This window comes from Dipodomys spectabilis, unplaced genomic scaffold (genome assembly GCF_019054845.1).
Source record: "Dipodomys spectabilis isolate Male_0828 unplaced genomic scaffold, ASM1905484v1 ptg000039l, whole genome shotgun sequence".
In the NCBI taxonomy this organism is placed as follows: domain Eukaryota; kingdom Metazoa; phylum Chordata; class Mammalia; order Rodentia; family Heteromyidae; genus Dipodomys; species Dipodomys spectabilis.
The window spans coordinates 3,666,894-3,689,052 of record NW_024870716.1 but is presented as its reverse complement, the minus strand read 5'-3'; the positions used below and the strand labels follow the sequence as shown (position 1 = coordinate 3,689,052).

At 35.8% G+C, this 22,159-nt stretch overlaps 1 protein-coding gene across 1 annotated transcript in view; it reads left to right on the top strand.

The window, feature by feature from the left end:
- Window positions 1-22,159, top strand: part of Arid2 (AT-rich interaction domain 2) — a 157,888-nt gene that overhangs the window by 63,309 nt on the left and 72,420 nt on the right. The gene's annotated exons all lie outside the window — the stretch shown is intronic.

The window sequence follows — 22,159 nt, the reverse complement described above, 5'->3', positions numbered from 1 at the left end:
TGCTGGCTAATTGGAGATAAGAGTCTTGTCTGTCTGGGTTATCTTTGAACCAGTATTCTTAGATCTCACCCTTCTAAGTAGTTAGGATTATAGACAAGAGCCACTACTGGTGTTCAGGAACAGTTTTTATTTCTCTTTATCTTTATGCTAATTTACTTTCCTTGAGTTATTTTAGTATATTTTTAACTTAAAAAGTGATTATCATTTTTATTCTTTTTAGTATTTGTATGTCTGAGGCTACAAATTTTTTCTTAAGACTGTTTTTAGATGGTTGCAACAAATTTTTTATGCTCTGGCCAATTATAATCATTTTGAAATATTTTTCTTTACTTTTTTCTTTTGGGCTATTTAAATGTAGATTTCTTAAATTCCAAACATTTAAGGATTTTCTAGTCTTTCGTATTACTGTTACTATATCTAATGTATTTGTATTTTGGTCAGAGAACAAATTGTGTATAATTGCAAATGTTTGAGCCTCATAAAAATTTAATATGCATGTGGTATTGTGATATTACATTCAAGTTTTATAGCATGCCCATTAGTTCAGATTTATTTAATTCATAGTCTATACTTAAATTGAACAAGATTTTTTTTTTAACACAGACATACACATTTACTCACACTGAGACAGTTTCCCATATATATGGGGTCTTCATTTGTCGATTTAACCAACCATAGATTGAAAATACTTGGGAAAAATGGCATTATACTACATGGGAACAGACATATTTTCTCCTATCATTTCCTACACAATACAACAGGTCATCTGGAGGTTATTTGAAGTATATAGGAGGATGCATATAAGCTTAAGCAAAGATTACACTATATAAGGACTTAAAACATTCCCAGATTTTGCTAACTACAGAACCTGAAATCAATCCTTTGTAGCTATCAAGAAATTAACTACATCTGTATCCACTCTGTTGCTCTTAATTACTTTCAGAGACTTCTTTCTTACCTCCATTTTGGAATATTGTCTTTCTGCCAACTTCCCCTCCAAACTTTTTTATACTCTTCCGTGTAGGTCTACTGGTTTAAAAAAAAAAAAAAATATATATATATATATTATGTGTGTGTGGCTTGAGATAGAACCTGGCTAAGGTGGCACAGGTTGGCCTTCAACTTGTTATTTAGTTTATGCTGGCCTTGAATTTGCAGTCCTTCTTTTAACTCTCAAATGCTGGAATTATAGGAATGTTTCACCATGATGTGTGAAAAAAATTGTTACAAGTATTAGGAATTTCTTTTATTTTCAAATGACAATTCTCTGTGAAATTTTTAAGTTCCACTTTCTGTTGGCTTTTAATGTCTGTTGTATTCTGGTTTATTTTGTCTCTGTTTATATAATGTACTTGGAGACTGTTCATAGATGTAATTGAAGGACAAAAATTATATTGTCTCGCTCTAAGATTTGTTTTGGATAGTTTGCTCATAACAGGGATCTGGAGGCATTAACAACCTAGGATCATCTTAATTTAGTTTCAAGGATTAAAATTTTCTGAGCTCTCTAGATGACTCAAAGTTAATCTGCAGTGTTTACAAGGTCCTTACTGAGTGAAATTTTTTAGGTTCATATTTTTGTTTGATTCTCTAGCCTATCAAACATACTGCTCATCTTTACCCTTTCCACAAAGGTGTGTGTTAGATATAGTCCATTTTGGACTTTCTGTTTTCTCATCTCATAGTCTAGTCTTTATTGTTTTGGCTTTGAACAATTTTAATAAAAGTGCAATAAAATATTTTCAGCTCTTCTCAAAAGATGGGCCTTAGTGACATTTCTGGGGGAAATAAACTATTTCAGGTCTCATGTCTTTAGAAAAAAAAAGTTCTTTATTTTCTACATGAATACTTTTAAACCACAGATTATTTTACTAGATGAATTCTAATTTAGTACTTCATTATCTTCTTTTAAAAAAGTCTGATATGCAAAGCAATCATAGTAAAAAAGTTGCAAATGTGTGTTTTAGTGATTTCTCTTGTCAATTTGCTCTATTTTTGAGACATTGTGTAATGGTTAATTATGATGGTATAGCAATGTGTGCTCACCTTTCAAGCAAAGTACAGCCTTTTCTAATGATTTAATAGTTATTCAATAAAATTCTTTTCATAATTCATAACTTATTAAGAAACATTGGATTTAAGATTTTACTATTTTCGCAGAGTAATCAGTAGTGAATGCTCTTTTTGAATATATTCAAAATGTAGTCTATTAAGAACTTAAGTACATACTCATTTGAATACGATAACCAGTTTTTAGAACAGCACATGTAATGCTTGTCCTTCCCACTCAAGAATTTTACATATAAAATCTAATTATCACTGTAAAATCAAAAGTAATATACTTGGCCTTTTTTGTTGTTGTTGTTGGTTGTGGGGCTTGAACTCTGAGCTTGGGCTCTGCCACTGCACTCTTCAGCTCAAGCGGAGCTCTCTACTGCTTGAGTCACAGCTCCACTTCCAGTTTTCTAGTGTTTTTTTTTTATTGGAGATCAGAGTCTCACATACTTTTCTGCTCAGGCTGGCTTTGAACTTGATCCTCAGATCTCAGTCTCCTGACTAGCTAGGATTACAGTTATGAGCCACTGGCACGTAGCCTTGGCCATTTGTGATAACAGGCAGTTTATTAGTTTTAATTTATAACTTCACTTAAAAATAGTTTGAAAGTAAATGTGAGGTTTTGGATAGAAATGTCCAACCATTCCTATGTTGGCCTTTACTGCTTATTTAATGCTTGGCAAATTCATTCTGGCTTCACAAGAATATTCTCCCTAAGTATAAAAGTATTTAAACTTACTAGCTAGCATATGCATCTTCTTTTTTGCAATCTTTGTTTTTGTTGTTGTTGTTGTTTGCTTTAGTGGCTGTGTTTGGAGATGATTTAGGCAAGAGATTTCCAGGTAGCAGCATCTTGTTAAAATTGCATACAAGAATATACAATCATCTTCTACATTTCTCAATTACATGATTTTATAATTTGCTTACGTTATGACATTTTGGTCAGAGGCAAGGTCCCTAGACTCTTGTGAGGTTTTTGTTTTCTTTCTTTTCATTACTGGGGATTGAATGCAGGGTCTCAATCTGCTGTCTGTATCATTTGAGCCACACCCCCTTTTTGTTTGTATTTTGTATTTAAAATAGACTCTCAATAACTTTTATCCTGCCTCTACCTCCCCAGTATCTTGAATTACTGATGCCTGTGCTTCACACTAGCCTTGGGGCCTGTGGACTTGTGGCATTTGCAGTGTTAAGATTCTTTGTTTTGTTTAGTATCCCTGCTTAGTAATTATCAATAGAGCTTCCTTAGTCATTGTGAAAAGCAAAAGTGATCCTAACACTTTCCAGATTATTTCTGGAGTGGTAGCACCCTTGTTTGAAACAAATCACTGAGTTACTTCAACAGTCTGTGATCTCCCTCCATGAATAGATTTCGGTTCTTAGACTTTAAAATAGTATGAATATATCTATTGATTTGCAGTTCTTCATGCCTACCACCTTCAATTAAATCTTGTTCTAATTTATTATCAAATAATGTAAATTATATCAGTAGTCAAAATGTTCTCTTAAGGCAGTAAGATTTCTCCACAGAACAGCAGATTGTTTCCCAAAGGTGCTATAGGCTTGAGAAGAACTGTAATGAGATGGGAGGAATAGTCTGGAAGTATTTGTAGTTTTCCTGATCTTTCCACAAACTGCACTTTCAGGCAAGAAAAGGGTCTGCTCTTCGCTTCCTGAGTAGCTTTCTGGCGTACAGGTGTATGCTATCACAACTGGTCCATGTGTTGCTTCTTGTATTCATGGGAAGATAATTTGTATTATACTGTCATGCATTAATATTTTAGTTATTATTTGTTAAAGATTAGTTGGAGGGCTGGGAAGGTAGCTCAGTGGTAGAGCACTTGCTTTGCATGCCTGAGACCCTGGGTTCGATTCCTCAGCACCACATAAACAAAAAGAAAAAAGCCGGAAGTGGTGCTGTGGCTCAAGTGGTAGAGCGCTAGCCTTGAGCTGAAGAGCTGAGGGACAGCGCCCAGGCCCAGAGTTCAGGCCCATGAACGGACCCCCCCCCCCAAAAAAAAAGATGAGTTGGAAAACCATAAACACTTTGTATAACTGTATTAGAGTAGAACCTTTTGTTCTACCTCTGTATATTATGCAGGTATAAATTTGTAAAAGACAATGTCAGCCTATTTGACTAAGAATTTTGACAATCAGCATACAGATAGTACACTTGTCTTTAGGTCACTTCTCAGGTAGCCAGAGCCTATTACAGCATCAGGGAAAGCTCCCCTGTGTGCTCTTCTATTCTGACAGTGTTACCTACTAACAGACGACATTTGTTCTGGGTACTTTTATTGCTTAAATAAGTCTAGTGCCCCTAAAGGTAAGGTATTTTTCTTACTCATAAATAGTGCTTTCAATATCACTGTCTTAGATCAGAAAAAAAAGGTAGGAAGTAATAAAATGAATGTATTGATATATTATAGAACTGACAGAAAATGAATTTCATAATCTGCCTACTTCCTACTTAGCTATTATTATTTGAATAATTTAGCATAATATTTATTCCCTCTTCTTTCAGCTTTATTTACCATGTGTCATTCCTCTACTTCAAAAGAAGAAAAGTATTTGCAAGAAACTTACTATTTTTTAAATTCTTTTGCATCTGTCTTTTTTTTCCCTCCTGCTAGCAGGGCTTGAACTCAGTCTTTTTTTTGGGTCCGGTCGTGGGGCCTGAACTCTGGGCCTGGGCGCTGTCCCTTAGCTCTTCAGCTCAAGGCTAGCGCTCTACCACTTGAGCCACAGCGCCACTTCCGGCTTTTCTCCTTTTGCTTATGTGGTGCTGAGGAATCGAACCCAGGGCCTCATGCATGCAAGGCAAGTGCTCTACCACTGAGCCACCTTCCCAGCCCCTTGAACTCAGTCTTGAGCTTACCCAACTCTCTTGCTCACAGATGACACTCTACAGCTTGAGCCCCATTTCAAGCCTAGCTTTTTTCTGGTTATTTTGGTTGTGGGCTCTCAAAGACTTCTGTCCAGGATGACTTCAAACTCTGATCCCTGAATGTCAGCCTCTTGAGTGGCTAGGATTACAGAATGCGACACTGGTGCCTAGTACCTCCTATCTTTTTTTTTCCCTCCTTGGATTTTTTGATATACCATTGCATTTTGATTTTTTAAAAAAAGTTTATCCAGGTGCTGGTGGCTCATGCATGTAATCCTAGCTACTCCGGAGGCTGAGATCTGAGGATTGAGGTTCAAGGCCAGCCCCGGCAGGAAGTTCTATGAGACTCTTATCTCCAATAAACCACTCAGCAAACCAGAAGTGATGCTGTAGCTCAAGTGGTAGAGCGCTAGCCTTGAACTGAAGAGCTCAGGGACAGCACCCAGGCCCAGAGTTCAAGACTCACAGCTGACCAAAAAAAAAAAAAGTTTACCTTTTGTAATAATTCAATAAAATGAATTATATAGTGTTAATTTAATTTATGGTCATATTTAGCTTAGGCACTCTCCACATGCTAGTGTCAAACATTTCATTTATAGTAATCCTCTTTCATCATCTAAGGTCTCTGCTTTCTTTCTACTCAGTCTACCTTTTTTTCCTTTTTGCTCTTTAACCCCTCCGACTCTTTCATGCTTTCCAGTTAATTTCTTTACTCCTTATCTTCTTTACCCTTTTGTCATCTTCCCTTTATATCCCTCTTGTTTCCTCAGTCTTTCTATGCCTTCAGTCTTTTCCATTTTAAAGTCTGTCTCTAGATAACTCTACTACTACTTAGGTACATTCTCAAAAATACATGCATAAAATCTCAACTACATTGGAGGTAGAGAAAAGCCCCTTTCAGAAAAAATTATAAAAATCTGTATGATATACCTCTAAGTGTATATATACTTTAAGCGTACTTCAGTGTGTGTGTGTGTGTGTGTGTGTGTGTGTGTGTGTGTGTGTCTTTATGAGATTCTTTTTAAATAAATAGAATTGCATTGTGTTTTCTGTTTTAATTATAATATTTAAAAGCAGTTTTACATGAAACCAACTTTTCTTTTTATTTTATTTTTATTGCGAAAATACTGTACAGAGGGGTTACAATTACATGGGCAAGATGAGTACATTTCTTATCAAGCATTGTAGCCTCCTCCTCCTTTGTTTCCCCTTCCCATCCCATCCCATCCTCCCCCTGCCCCCCCCATCCTCCCCGACCCCCGCACCAAAGTTGTAAAGTTCATTTTCGACATAACGACTTGTACATCTCATTGTTGCAATGGGTCCACCTGTATCCCTATTTAAACGATTTGTTTTTCCCCTTCCCCTCCACAAATTATACCGACATCAATACAGTGAAAGCAGGGGTTATACTGTGGGGGAGGGACATACAAAGCAACAAAGAACAACTTTTCTTTTTCACCATTTTATTATAGGCTTCATGGACTTGCCTTGCTTTGTGTAATACTTAGGACACTAGATTCTTATTGGACAGGTTGTTGGTTTTCATGTTTAATAAAAATGATGACCTTTTTCTGGGATTTAGTTTACCCATTTAGAATTTTGTTTCCTTTGCCTAAAGAGATTGAAACATTTTATAAACTAATCTTTCTCTGTGAGTGATCTTACATGCCTTGTAGGACATTCCCCTAATATTATAAATGTTAAAATTTATGTATTCAGGTGTGGAACTTAATATTATGAATGATTATTTTTGTTTCATTATTTACTTTGGTCAGCATGATATGAATGATTGAATACGTTATTATCTACATAGATTTGAAAAGTTTTTTTATATTAATTAACATCTGTTCTATCAACTCAAACTCATTTCCGTTTTAAGTATAGCACCTTTAAAGTTGATTTACTTCCTCCTTCCCTTCCCTCTTCTCTCTCCTTCTTCTCCCTCCCTCCCTCCCTTTTTCTTACTCTTTGTGGTCAGGACCACTTACTCTTGCACATTTGGTGTTCTATCATTTGAACCACACTTCTCAATCTAAAATGGATTTTGTTTTTTTGCTTTTTGTTTTTTCTTGTCAGTTTTGGAGCTTGAATTCTGGGCCCAAAGCCTGTCCCTGAGCTCTTCAGCTCAAGGCTAGCGCTCTTGAGCCACAGCACCACTTCCAGTTTTCTGGTGGTTAGTTGGAGATAAGAGTCTCATTGGCCTTTCCTACCCAGGCTGGCTTTGAACCACAATCCTCAGAACTCAGCCTCCTGAGTAGCTAGGATTACAGGCATGAGCCATTGGCCTTTGTTTGTTTTTTAGACAAGGTCTTGTTATATGTTTCCAGCTGGATTCAAACTAACTGCGTACTGTGTACATTTGTGATTATCCAACTTCAGCCTTTACAGGCCTATGCCACCCTGCCCGGCTTAGATTAGTTTTAGTAAGCTCTTTTTATTGGAAAGCAAGTAGCCATATTTCTTAAAAAGAAAAAATTCAATAACATAAAATGAGAAAGTAGCCACTATAAAGATAAGCACTATTGTAGTTTATCTGACCCAGAAATGCTTTGTTCATATGCAAGCATATATGTTTCTGTTTTTATTGCATGGAAATATAGGCATATTCTATACCTTTTAAAAATTACATTAAAAAATAAATAAAAATTACATTTCAGTGTATAAAAATCTACTTTGTTTGTTTTTCCCCAAGTTTCCTGGAACTCTGAATTCTCCAGACTTTACCTCCTGGGTGGTGGGGTTACAGATAGAGTAGCTATATAGTAATTCAGCATAAAACTAAAATAGTAACTTCTTGTTGTTTGAACATACAGTGTTTTTCCAGTCTTTTGTTGTCAAAAACTGTTGTATGTTACACATGCTTTTCTTATTTTTTGTCAACTTGCAATATAGATTTTTAAAAGTGAAATGATTGGATCATAGACTGTAATTACTTGGAAATAACAAATCAATCCTGGCTAAATTGGCTAATTTGAATCAATGAGAAATTTACAGGAAATTTGGACAACCAGGAATTGATTTCTCAACTTCTTCACCTCTGCTTTGCATAATCTGTTGATTTATTTCTGGAATATTCCAAATTTGAGGCAAAAGAATATTTAGATAAAACTGAGTCATATGTTAAAGCTGCCTGGAAGTGAAGAGTGAATTTTTTTCATTAGTGATACTTTTATTGTGAGACTAGATTCTACTGATCATCACTTTAAGGAGTAGGATACTTAAGTACTAGGATTAACAAAGAAGTAATGAAGTATTAATTTTTGCTATGTATCTATGTAAAGCATTGCATATGTGAAGCTAACACCAAAAAAACTCTTCACCCTCCTATATTGTAATAAGCCCTCATTCCTATGAATTCTTTATTATACTCTAAGAGATCAGTTTTAATTAAAAAATTTAGTAGTTTGTCATATATTGAGTTAAAGGTCTGTTTCTATGTTCAGTTTGTTTTGAGACTTATTCTTCATAGTAGAAGAATAATACAGGAATGAAAAGGAACAAATTTATCATGGTGTACACATAGTAAATCAGGAACCTTTGTTTTGGAATTCCATCTGACAATTAGGCAAAATTTTCATTGGAAGTTAATTAGTGCGTTTCCATCCTGATCATTAGTTTCTTGAAGAATTTGCAAAAATGTAATATGGAAATTATAAATGTTTTGCAAAGTAGAAATAATAAAGCTATAAAGGAAGAGGTAAAGAAGAATGGGCTTATCGAGTGATGTAAAAGCAATACTTAAGAAGTAGAAGAATCACTTAAATTTAATATGATGGTAAGCAATTTGATAAGTAACAAAATAATAAAATGAGATTGAGACATTGCAAATGTATAAGTACAGAGATAAACAGTAGAACAAAAATATAGGCGTTATTACCATCTTATATAGTCAGGTGTGCATAGCTTTTGACCTTTTCTAATTTGGGGAGGGAAATAACAAAATGCTGAAATAAGGATACAGATTGACCCATGAGATGTACAAGATACTGTGTTGAAAACAAACTTTACAAGTTGGGTGGGGGGATTGAGGGGTTAGAAGAAAAACAAAAGAAGGGGTAACAATGCTCGAGAAGAAATGTACTCATTACTCATGTAACTGTAACCCCTCTGTGCAGTATCTTTACAATAAAAAAACATTAAAAAATACATGCATTATTGAATACCAAAAAATATTTTAAAAAAATAGCAAAACAAGGTTAGTGCCATTGGCTCATGCCTGTAATCCTCTCTACTCAGGAGGCTGAGGATCTCCGTTTCAAGCCAGCTAGGGCAAGAAAGTTCATGAGACTCTTACCTTCAATTAATCCCCAGAAAACTGGGAAGTGGTGCTGTGGCTCCAAGTGGTAGAGCACTAGCCTTAAGCAAAAAAACCCAGAGAGAGGGCCCCAGCCCTTAGTTAAAGCCCCATGACTGACAAAAACAAAACAAATCATTTAAATTACCAGTAATCACTGTGTTAGTATAACTGGCAAATTTGGTTTTGATACTGAAAATAGATTCATAGTTAATAAAATAAATAATGGCAAATTTGGAATTTAAAATCAAGATTGTGGAAGAGTGAACCTAACATGGAATGAAAACAGAAACAAGCTTGTATTTCAAATAATATGCCTATTGGTCTGACAACAAAAATAATTGTAAAAAGTGTTGAATTCTGAATTTATTTATTGTAAGATTGAGCAAAAATTTTATTCCAAATAGTATGTGCCAAATTTCTCATTATTGTAGAACAGGGTTTAAATTATGGAAAAAGGAAAGCTGATACAGACTTGGCAATGACATTGGGAATTGTTTATACATATTATACATATATGTATTTATATTTCTTTGTTTGGTGGGGTACAGTACAGAAATTTGAACTCAGGGTCTTGTACTTACTAGACAGGTGCTCTATGACTTGAGCCATTCAGCCAGTCTTCTTTTTGCATTTTTGAGAAAAGGTCTTGCTTTATGTCCACATGACAAGACTTTTTTTTTTTTTTTACTTGTGTATATGCCACAGCTCCCAGCCATTGGTTGTGAAGGGAGTATTGTAAAATTAGTCTTAACATGTGACCTCCTCAATATTTTCCTCCAGAGTAGCTAGGATTACAGGCTTAAGCCACTGTGCCCTTATGCATAGTGAAAGGGCCTACAAGGCAATATTACTCTTTCAGTAATGAGCATACTTTATGTCCAGGGAGAAGTTTCTAAATACCATTTCTTATTAAACATAAACAATGAACCGGGTGCTGGTCATTCATGCCTATAATCCTAGCTACTCAGAAGGCTGAGATTTGAGGATCACAGTTCAAAGCCAGCCCAGAGAAGAAATGTCCGTGAGACTTATCTCTAATAAACCACCAGAAAACTAGAAGTGGTGCTGTGGTTCAAGTGGTAGAGTGCTCACCTTGAGCTGAAATGCTTAGGGACAGTGCCCAGGCTCAGAGTTCAAGCCCCACAACCCACCAGAACAAAACAAAATAAAAACAAAACAACCAACCAAAAAAACTCCCAATGAATCTTGGGGAAAGGATTGGTTCTAGGGCTGAAGCAAGGAAAATAGGAGGTTAGACTAATTAGACCAATTTATTGTGTCATAAATAAGTAACAGAGTGTTCAAAAAATGATAGAGATACATGAAACATATGCAAGCCCAAGTGAAAGAGTTCCCACTGGCCGAATCTGGGGCAGATTTTGAGCATTAGACTGTGTAATTAGTTATAGGAATATAATGGTTATAAAAAGGAAGGGTTTTTATGTTTGGATACAAATAAATACATGATAAACACAAAAGAATGGAAAGAAGTCAATTACAGAACAATGCTACTTAATAGATATAGAAGCAATAACCAATTTAGTCAAGAATCACCAAAACTAGTAAGTGGAAGTTTGTCAAGGAATTAAGATGCTTATACTATTTTAAGCTTTTTCCATATATTATTTATTTTTAAAAGGAAAAGGGCAACCTTATGGAACATTAATCTAATAGTCTCAATTGTAACAAAGTAACAGAACTTACAATGTGGCAGATGCTTCCTCAAGTAAATACCAGGATACTAGTTCACACGTGGCATTCCTGCATTATCTTTACTTTTTTTTTTTTGGTCTGAGACTAGGACTCAAACTTGGTACCTAACACTTCAACTAATCCTTGCCTCCAACCCCATCATAATGCATTATCTTCATCTAATTATTTATGAAGAAACATTGATAAATACAAATCAAGAGGCATTCTATAAAACTGCTACCCTATACTCTTTAAAATGTCAAGGTCATGGAAAACAAGAACTGTTTTAATTTTAAATGGTTCAGGGGAAAAAAGTGTCTGTCTGGAGTTAGGGGTTGGGGTGGGACATAGAAATTGTTTGAGCAACTGAGAGGAAGAATGAGAATATAGTTGTTCCTAAATATGTATGATGGATTTGGTTCCAGGACTTCTTGTGGATACCAAAATCTTTAGCTGGTCAATTCTCTAAAGTAACAGAAGTTATTCATAACATACAAATAGTTTTCTGTGTTTCCTCCCCCCCCCCCCCTTTTTTTTTGTAAACTGGGATTTCCACTTATGGCTTCATACTTGCTAGGCTACCACTTAAGCCATGCCCCCAGCCTTTTTTGTTTAATTGTATTTTTCAGGTAGCATCTAATACTTTTTCTCTGGTTTGGCCTTAGCCTGTGGTCCTCCTGTCTTTGTTCTGTGTAGCTGAGATTCCAGGCATACATTAACATAGCCAGTTTGTTCTTTGAGATGAGATGAAGTCTCCCTAACTTCTTGCTTAGGTTGGCCTTTAACTATAGTCTTCTGACTTCTCTACCTCCCAAGTAGCCTGGATTGCAAGTATGAACCACCATGCCCTGGTTTTCTGTGTTTTTAAAGGCATCAGATGACTTTTATGTAACACTATTGATAGTTATTATGATGCTTAAGGAATAGTGACAAGTCTGTAAATAGTATAGACATAGGGTTTTTTTTTGTAAGTTTTTTATTGTGAAAATACAGAGGGGTTACAGTTACATGAGCAAGGTAATGAGTACATTTCTTATCAAGCATTGTTGCCTCCTCCTTTGTTTTTCCTCTGCCATCCCTTCCCTCCCACCTCTACCTCCTCCTACCCCCCCCCACCCCCATCCCACATCTAAATTAGAAAGTTCTTTTTTTTTCAATATAGTATCTTGTACATATCATTGTTACAATGGGTCAACCCGTATCCCTATTTAAACGTTTTGTTCCCCCCCCCCCCCCCCCCCCACACACACAAATTATACTGACATAAAATACAGTGAAAACCTGGGGAGAAACATACAAAGCAGCAAAAAACCACATGGTTAAGGAAAAAAACCACTGTGTGTCCCTATCTTGGTTCATTTTGCTTAACTTCATTTTATCTGGTCATATTTACATAGCTTTTGGCCTTTTCTACTTGTCCCAGACATATACTAGTTATTGCAAATAAGGGAAACTGTGGAGGTTTTTTTTTTTCTCTCCTAGTTGGTTGAAACCACAATTTTTTTTTAAAATTAATTAATTAATTTATTTTTGGGTCCAGTCGTGGGGCCTGAACTCTGGGCCTGGGCGCTGTCCCTTAGCTCTTCAGCTCAAGGCTAGCGCTCTACCACTTGAGCCACAGCGCCACTTCTGGCTTTTTTCTTTTTGCTTATGTGGTGCTGAGGAATTGAACCCAGGGCTGCAGGCATGCAAGGCAAGCGCTCTACCACTGAGCCAACTTCCCAGCCCCTGCATCTACAATTGTAAACCTGCTGTTACTGAGGACCAACTTTTATGATAAAATAATACACCAGTAATTGCTGAACCTTGTCTGGCATAGTGGCACATACCATAGCAGTAAAGGTTTGCGCCACTGGGGCTGCATTCAGCCAGCCTTCAAAACATAGACCCTCTCTTTAAAAGTAGCAGCAGCAGCAGTAGTAGATATGTCTGGATAAAATACATGAGTCTTTCTTTGGTTGTGGTGGTTTTATGTTAAAAATGAAACTATCAATATAGAACTTAATTTTAAAGCATTCAAAACCTACAGAAACAAACATCCCAGAGCTCTGGAGAGGAGGTTCTGGAGGACTTGAAACCAGCCTGGGTTACATAGTAAGATCAGGCTCAAAATTAAACAAAAACATGGAAAGATTTTTTGCTCGGAAAGATTTTTTAAGCTTAGTGTAGAGAAGAGTTTTTACAGTTGATACACATTATACTGAACAATAAAACCACATCATGGAAGTTCTTTTTATAAACAGCCCTTTCAATAAATATTCTCTGTAGCATGAAGGTGTTTGTTGTTTGCCTTTGAGATAACGTTTTGTTGTGTAGCCGAGGCTGGTTTTGAACTTGTATTGCTCCTGTCTTAGTTTCTCAAGTACTGGGATTTAGGCATGTACACTGTGCTGGCTATGAATTCCTTCCTGTGTTCTTCTCTTCTTTCCTTTCCAGTTACAAAGTTTGAACTCAAGTGTCTCATAGTCTTACTAGGCTTCCTTGCTTACTGTTGACACGCTACCACTTGAGCCTGGATCCCTGTCCAGCATTTTGCTAGTTAATTGGAGGTAAAGTCTTCTGGAAATTTTCTGGCAGACCTTGCTACTATCCTCTGATTTCAGCCTTGTAAGTAGTTAGGGTAACAGGTGTAAGTCACCTGCACCTGCCCTGAATTTCTTTGTAGGAGTATTGACTTTCTTTTCATTGTTAAAATATCACTGGTGCCTAAAAGTATAGATTTGATGTTTGTTTTTTAATTTAGCACACATTAGTTGTACAAAGGCAGTTTCCTTGTGGTATTTCCATACATGCATATAATGTATCCAGATCAGCCCCACTCCCAGTATCGGTTCTCCTCAATCTGTAAAACAATTGGAACAGATTTCATTGTTCTATTTTCACACATGTAATTAAGCTGTGATCATATTCATCCTCATTTACCCTCTTCATTACAGCTCTCTCCCTCCAAACCTTCATATATGCACATACACACACATAAAGTATAGCATTAACTAAGAACAACATTTTGTCATTGTTAGTGTATGTATGTAAATCCCCAGTTCAGATTTAGGTGGATTAATTTGAAAAGCTTTTGACCTTTCCTATCTGATTGTATTATCATTGCTTATGATTGGAGTATATTCTACAGTATGCTTATGTTCAAAGTGTCTTCTGCCATTTTCTTGTTTATTTCTCCTTGCATTATTCCAGCTTTGGTTTCTTTGGAGAGTTACTAAATCTAACACTTCTTTTTTTTTTGTGGGAGATATTTTAGCTTAAATCAGATAGGCTTGTATATGAGTGTGCATGTGCGTGTGCTGGTCCTGGGTTTTCAACTCTGGGTAGGTGCTGTTCTTGAGCATTTTTGTTTAAGGCTATACCTACCATTAGAGCCACGTCTCCACTTCAAGCTTTTTTGTTGTTAATGGGAAATTAAAGTCCCATGGGCTTTCCTGCCTGGGCTGGCTTTAAGCCATGATCCTCAGATCACAGCCTCCTGAGGAGATAGGATTACAGGTCTGAGCCACTAGCCCAGAGATAGTACTGCTTTTAAATATACTTAACCTGTACTCACACCAATATGATAGTATGTATCACTCACTAATGTGAGTGAAGGCTCCACATTTGAATTCTTCCATATTGTCTCAAATGGGATGAGTAAAATATGAAGAGGAGAAGGGGAGAAGAGCAGTGTCAATTCATAAGTGGAATGTCTCTCCCTGTTGGGATATTTTATTTGTGTGCCCTATGTTGAAGGGCTGTCGTCTACAGAAGGAAGAACTGTGGCTCAGGTGGATTGCGAAATCCTGCAAAGGCCTGTTTGGAAAAGAAGGTATGTTGGAAGTTCTCTTCAGTTGTACAACAAAAATACTACAGAAAAGGTCCAAATATACAGTTACACTAGAATTTTTCATTAACTTTTTTAGTCAGGCATCCATGCTTCAGTTTTATTAAATGCTCATTGTCATAGTTGTGTATATTTCTTTGGTCCATAGGTGAATATACCAACATTATATCATTGGATTTCTGCAATAAAATCTTTAGAATTTTTCATGCATGTGTTTAGTGATATAAATAGATTGTTTCACCATCTAGTATTTTTGTATCCTTCTTAACTAATTTCTATGACATCTGTAGAGTTTTACATGCCTTTTCAGGAAACTACAGTTCTTTTTTCCCTCTAATTCTTATTTACATAGGCACAGAAATACCTAAAAATTTGACATAATTTAGTTTTAAGAGTGTAATATAACACATATGTAAAAAAATTAGTAAATGTGAGTTTACTCCAAGACAAGAAAACTAATAATAATTTCAATAGACTCTGAAACCTCTTGTGTTTCTTCATTCTATCACTTGTCAGGGGAATTTGTCATGGCTTGTTTATTCTTCATTTTCTTTGTGTCTTTTCCACTTACTCATATGTTTCTACAAATTCGTTCAGTGCTTTTGAATGTTTATGGCACTCATGAATAGAATCAGTGGAATCCAGGTCTATTTTTAATACAGTTGTTGTTGATAGCTATTTTTATGCATCAATATTAGCTTGTTAAATTGTTCTGCCATGTAGTAAAGTTTGTATGGTATATATATTACTTCTAGATTTTTTTTTTCTAAGGTATATGCCTAAGAGTAGAATTGCTGTATTACACAGTAGGTTTTTTTTTTTTCTTTGCTTTTCTTTCTTTTTTGTGCTGGTACTGGGGCTTGAACTCAGGACCGTACACTCCTTCAACATTTTCGCTCACATCTGCACCTCTGGCTTTTTGCTAGCTTATTAGAGATAGAAGTCTCCTAGATTTGTCTGCTTTCAGCTGTCTTTAAATCAGGATCCTCAGATCTCAGATGTATAATTACATCGGATGAGCCACCAGCACCTGGCTTACAGAAAATTCTTTATTTTCTTCTGTATTCTACCTATTTAAATTCATTAAATTTTTTTTTTGCCATGTGGTGAGTTGGAAAATGATACTATTTTTTCTGTTAAATACTTAGGAAAAATTAGGCCTAGATGAGAACAAATTTTCTTTAATATTAACAGAGAGAATAGAAACTTACATTGTTCTCTTTTCTAATATAAGATGGTAGTTTTAGTTCTTTTTAATGACTTCTTTCTCTTTCCGTTTTTTTGTGGAAAATTTCTTGAACTTCATATTAGGAAGACCATTTTCAAATTATATTGATAGTTTCACATGTTTATATTCTCTTTTTGTAGTTGACAATAACATTTGCATTCTCTTCTATAGTTCAAAAAGTATTGTTGAAATCATTTGAGTTTAGTTTCCATGCCCATTCTGTCATTTCTGCTACGTAACCATTCCTCTACCTTTTAAATTTTCCAACTTTATCAAGTTGTTATTGAGAAAATGGATGATTTTAAGCTGCATGATGTGATGTTTGATATGATACACACATACTTTGAAATGTTTACCAAGGTTAAGTTCGTTAGCATATCTGTCTCTACACCTCCTTACCCTTTCTGTTTTGTGGTGGCCACATTTCAGGTAATTCCAGGGATGCAATTGAGTATTACTAACTGTACCATGTTTTATACTAAATCCTCTGAATTTATTCATAACTGAAATTTTGTACCCTTTGGCCAGTACTTTTTTCCCATAGTCTCTTGCCTTTGATAGCAATCATTTTTCTTTCTTTTAGTTAATTTTTATTAATTAGAGTACTCTGTGTGTGTGTGTGTGTGTGTGTGTGTGTGTGTGTGTGTGTGTGTGTGTGTGTGTGTGTGTGTGTTCTGGAAAATTATATAACTTTTCTGAGTATTCACATATTTGATAATGAATTATCTTAAATGAGAAGTAAAGCTGGGCAAGAATTATTGTGAGAAAACTTTTTTCTCCAGACTCATATTTGTATATTATTTTCTCTTAATTTCAAAGAGAAGTCAGAATGTTGTTCAAATACTCTGTGTAACTTTTAGGGTCAGCTATTTTCTTGTTTTTGAAGCCTAAATCTCTCATGTGAGTGTTTTTGCCTTTTGTTGTTTCCTAATGGACAATGCACCTGACATCATAGTCCCAGGGAGCTTTCTGATATATATGCTTGTCATTAGTTTAACTTTACTTTTAATGTTCTCCTTTTATGGGCAATCTTGGCAGAAAACTTTGACCTTTATGGTTTACACACCATTAGACTTGATTTTGTGCCTGTTAATCTCTTTTTAAAATTTTCAAAAAATTTTTATTATAAAGGTGATGTACAGAAGGATTAAAGTTATATAAGTCAGATAAAGAGTATATTCCTTTTTCAGCAACGCCACCCTTGCCCTTGCTTTCTCCCAGCTGGTATTAATCTTGAAATTGCTCACATCATTATTAGTAGCAGTCCTTCTGTTGCCTAACATTGATTGCTAACTTGATTGAATTGAGAAACAAATAGGAGATTAGTAATACACAACTCTAGTTGTATTTGTGAGGTTGTTTCCAGAAAGGACAAATTAAGGGGCATAATCTCTACCTGAATGTGACCGTTACTACGCCAGAGGTTTGGGACTAGAATGGAATCAAAAGAGGAATAAGGAAGTACACTTCTTTGCCTGCTGGGTACCAGCCCTCCTTCCATGGTATTTCTGCCTTGCCATCAGCCTAAAGGCGATAGAATAAGCTATGACTTGAAAGTGTTAAAATAGCCACAGTAAAACTTAGCTTCTTTAAATTGTTTCTGTTAGGTATTTGCATGGTAAAAAAAAGTCTAAGACAGTATCCTTTACTTGATGATACTATTCTTTCCATGCTGATTCTCATAGTTTTTCACAGCTTGGAGTCTTTTGAAGCTATAAGGTGAAGGATTTTGCTTCTTTGGCCAACCATTTGTTCAACCCCAAATAGTCATCACTGAGTTCTGTTATGAGATACCTTCACATTTTTCAGCTTCAGTTCTTCAGTGGCTAAAGGAAATCCAAATTGTATTTCCCCTTTTATGTGGTTTGACTTAGGATCTTTTTCACTTTCACTAGACTATTCTGCTTTCTCAAAAAAAAAAGTTGGGCTGGGAAGGTGGCTCAGTGGTAGAATGCTTGCCTTGCATGTATGAGGTAGGTTCGATTCCTCAGCACCACATAAGAAGAAAAATCTGGAAATGGTGCTGTGGCTCAAGTGGTAGAGTGCTAGCCTTGAGCTGAAGAGCTGAGGGACAGTGCCCAGGCCCAGAGTTCAGGCCCCACAACTGACTCCCCCCCCGCCCCCCCCCCAAAAAAGTTTGCAAATTAGATTTGTGATCCTTAAATGCACCAGACTTTCCGAAAGGAATGATGCTGTCTTTATTAACTAATTAATTAGTTAATTAATTAATTAATTGTGGGTCATGAGGCTTGAACTCTGGGTCTGGGTGCTATCCCTGAGCTCTTTAGCTCAAGGCAAAGGGTTCCACAGAGCCACTTCTGGTTTTCAGGTGGTTTATTGGAGGTAAGAGTCTCACAGACTTTACTGCTAGAGCTAGCTTTGAACTGCTAGGCAGTGATTTCTTTTCTTTAAATGGTTAATTTTAGTTGACTTTAAAGAGAGAGGAAAATATGAACCCTGTCATCTTTACATATGCATCATGCATATTTTACTTTTCCCCCTTGATCCAGAAATAATCAACTTGTATTAACTGCTAGTAATTATCGTTACTGCTTTTCATTTCCAGGTACTCTACCAAAATATTTGCAGATGAGAAATTATATCCTGAGAATTTCTATACAATAATCAGAGATGACTGGTTGAAATAAGATACAATGCATTGATACCTGTTCGTGGGTACTATTGCAGTAGTCCTTCTAATTTGGCATATAGGTTTGAAATTTACATAATAAAATTATTTGTAATTTCCCATGTTTGATGACAAAAAGTTCTTTGAATTTTCTGTGATTAGAGAATGTACCTTAGATAAGGTACAACAAATTCTATATAATATTAAGTAATAACATAATGTACATAAATATCATTTATATAAATTTACATAATTATATAATAAAATGTATTATGAATTTGTGTATAAATTGATTATGACTACTTTTATAATTTCCTTGGCGATTTGAACAGAAAATCCATCATATTGATGGTGATGCCAAGTCTTTTGCAACCTAATCTAGTTTTAATATTTTAGATATTGTAAGAGGTATGCTACATTCCACATTCATTATAACAGTGCATATGTTTGATGCTAGTTTGAATGAATCCATTGTATTGTTCATATGTAAACTTGTTCATTTACTGTCCTAGAGATCAAACTCAAGGCCTTGGGTATATACAACAAGTGCTCTCTACCATTAAGCTACAACCTTGTTACTCATAATTAAGCTTTTAATTATGTGTCATTGAATTCTCTATTATTCATTACCTTTTTATATTTCTGCTTTCCTATAAGTCTTAAAATACGGTATAGAGCTAGTCACTAATGGTTCATGCTTGTAATCCTAGCTGCTTGGGATGCTGAGATTTTAGGATTACAATCAGAGCCAGCCCAGGCCAAAAAGTCTATGAAACTTTATCTCCAATCAGCACCCAAAAGCCAGGAGTAGAAGTGTGGCTTAAGTGATAGAGTGTAGGTCTTGAATGAAAAGGCTAAAGGGAAATGCACAGGCCCTGAATTCAACCTCAGAACAGTCAAAACAAACAACAACAACAAAAAGTATGGCATAGAGCATGTCAGATTGAAGAAAAAGATGTAACCCCTTGCCTCTAAATCTCTTCCTGATGTTGAACCAGGGATCTTAGTTGTCTGTTTGCCTGGTAAGACTTTTATTTTCATATATGGCTTCTAATTTAACACACTTAAATATGTCATATACTAAGCAGATTACTATAGGAGCTCAATAAATACTTACTTGACTAATATTTTAACTGTTCAGAATGATGCCATTGTCTTTGTAAGTTTTGTAGTTTAATGAATGAGCACAGTAATCTGTTGGCATATTAACTCAATGTATGGCAGAGAATTAAATCAGAAGACTCAAACTTGTTTTTTGTTTTTTTTTTTTTGGTCGTAGGGCTTGAACTCTGGGCTTGGGCACTGTTCCTCAGCTCTTCAGCTCAAAGCGAGTGCTCTACCACTTGAGCCACAGCGCCACTTCTTGTTTTCTGGTGGTTTATTGGAGATAAGAGTCTCAAGGACTTAACTGCCTGGGCTGGCTTTGAACCGTGATTCACAGAGCTCTGCCTCCTAAGTAGCTAGGATTATAGGCGTGAGCTATCAGCGCCCAGCTAAGACTGAAATTTTTAAGTGTAACTTTGTATTTTAGCTATGTTTTTGTCTTTTAATACATTGAGCTTTGAGAAATATAACTAAGAAACAAACACAAAGACTGACCTTATTTTAATAGGGACAAGAAATACAGAATTCAGTGATTTTCTTGGTGCATCTCAGGTGAAAATATTTAATAATGGCAATAATCACAACTGGCACTTAGGCCAGTTTGTTTTAGGAAAGGAAATTTCCAAAAATTGTAAAAGTTCCCTAAATCACAAATTCCTGTGGATTGTAATTGTGCAAAGTGTCTGTTTGGGGAAACAGTATCTGGATATCACAAGGATTGGAAGTTGTGTCATTTTTAAATCATATAGATACGTCAATCATACAGGTTTTTAATGTGGAATAATAGATATTGTTTGGTTTAAGTATATAGTACTTATGCTGTTTGTCAGTTCACTTCATATTGCTTATGTGACATTTCAGATGTTTTGGGAGGAGAGAAAATTCATATTTATAGTCCCTTTTTACTAGTAATACTGTTTTCTTTCTCAACTGTAATGAAAAATATAGAAATGTTCAATCTACTGGGCACAACTGAGCAAGAAGTTTACAGATAACCTTGTTGAAAGATTTAGTTGTAAGTTTTTTTTTTTTTAATTTAAGCAGTCTTAGTGTTTTGAACTCAGTTTCATACTTACTAGACAGGAACTCTATTGCTGAGCCATGCCTCAAGTACTGCTTTTTGCGAATTATTTTTGAGATAGTTTCTTGCTTCCTGTCCAGGGATGTGCCTATACTGTGATTTTCAGTCCTACATGGGGTGATAAGTAACACACAACTATGCTCAGCACCTTCCTATTGAGGTTGAGTCTTGAACACTTGTCTGCCTGGTCTGGCCTAGAACTACAATCTTTCTGATCTCAGACTCTCATATAACTTAAGATGATAGGCACAGCTATCTTGCTATTGGTTGAGAAAGGGTCTTGTGAACTTTCTTCCTGGGCTGGCCTTAAACTGCGATTCTCCCATTTTCAGCCTTCCAAGTAGCTAGGATTATAAGGTGTGAACCACTGGGACCCAGCTTGATTTTAAAATTTCTAAACCTTGGGGCTGGGAAGGTGGCTTAGTGGTAGAGTGCTCGCCTTGCATGCATGAGGCCCTGGGTTTGATTCCTCAGCACCACACAAGCAGAAAAATCTGGAAGTGGTGCTGTGGCTCAAGTGATAGACCACTATCCTTGAGTTGAAAAGCTGAGAGATAGTGCCCAGGCCCAGAGTTCAGGCCCCATGACCAAACAAAAAAAATCCAAACCTTTACTTTTCCTTGATGTATTTGGCTAGCAGTTATTTCATGAAGATTATCTTTAGTTTGTTTTTAACCATGCATCTACATCAATTGTAAAATACTAGACTGTCTAGAAATTCTCAGTTCAGTTGTCTAAGTGATTTGCTGTGACATAAACTATTTCATTTGCATAAAAGATGGTGAGTGACATTAGGATATGAATTTGATATTTTAATTCTAATTAATACTAAGATGGATCATATTCAGTAATGGTATATACAGTAAGAGATACTTAAACATAAGTTTTTAAAGGAATTTGGCAACATTAATACTATTTCTAGTGCCTCTGAAGAAAATACTCAGTTAAATGTGTAGATGTGACATGATTCGTGATAGAAAAAAAAAAAAAATTGGCTAGGAATGTGCCTCAGTGGTAGAGAGCTCACCTAGCATGCATGAAACCCTAGGTTAGATTCCTCAGTACCATATACACAGAAAAAGCCAGAAGTGGTGCTGCGGCTCAAGTGGTGGAGCGGTAGCCTTGAGCAAAAGAAACTCAGAGACAGTGCCCAGGACCTGAGTTCAAGCCCCAGGCCTGGAGGTAAAACAAAAAAACAAAACAAAACAAAACAGAAATTAGCTTACATGGATGTCAGTAAAGGGTTAGTTAAACTATTATGTCAATACAATCAAATTCTGTATAGCTATTAAAAAAGCATGAAGTAGCAAAGCATTTACCTGACATGTTTATGTCTCTAAAATATGTTATTAAA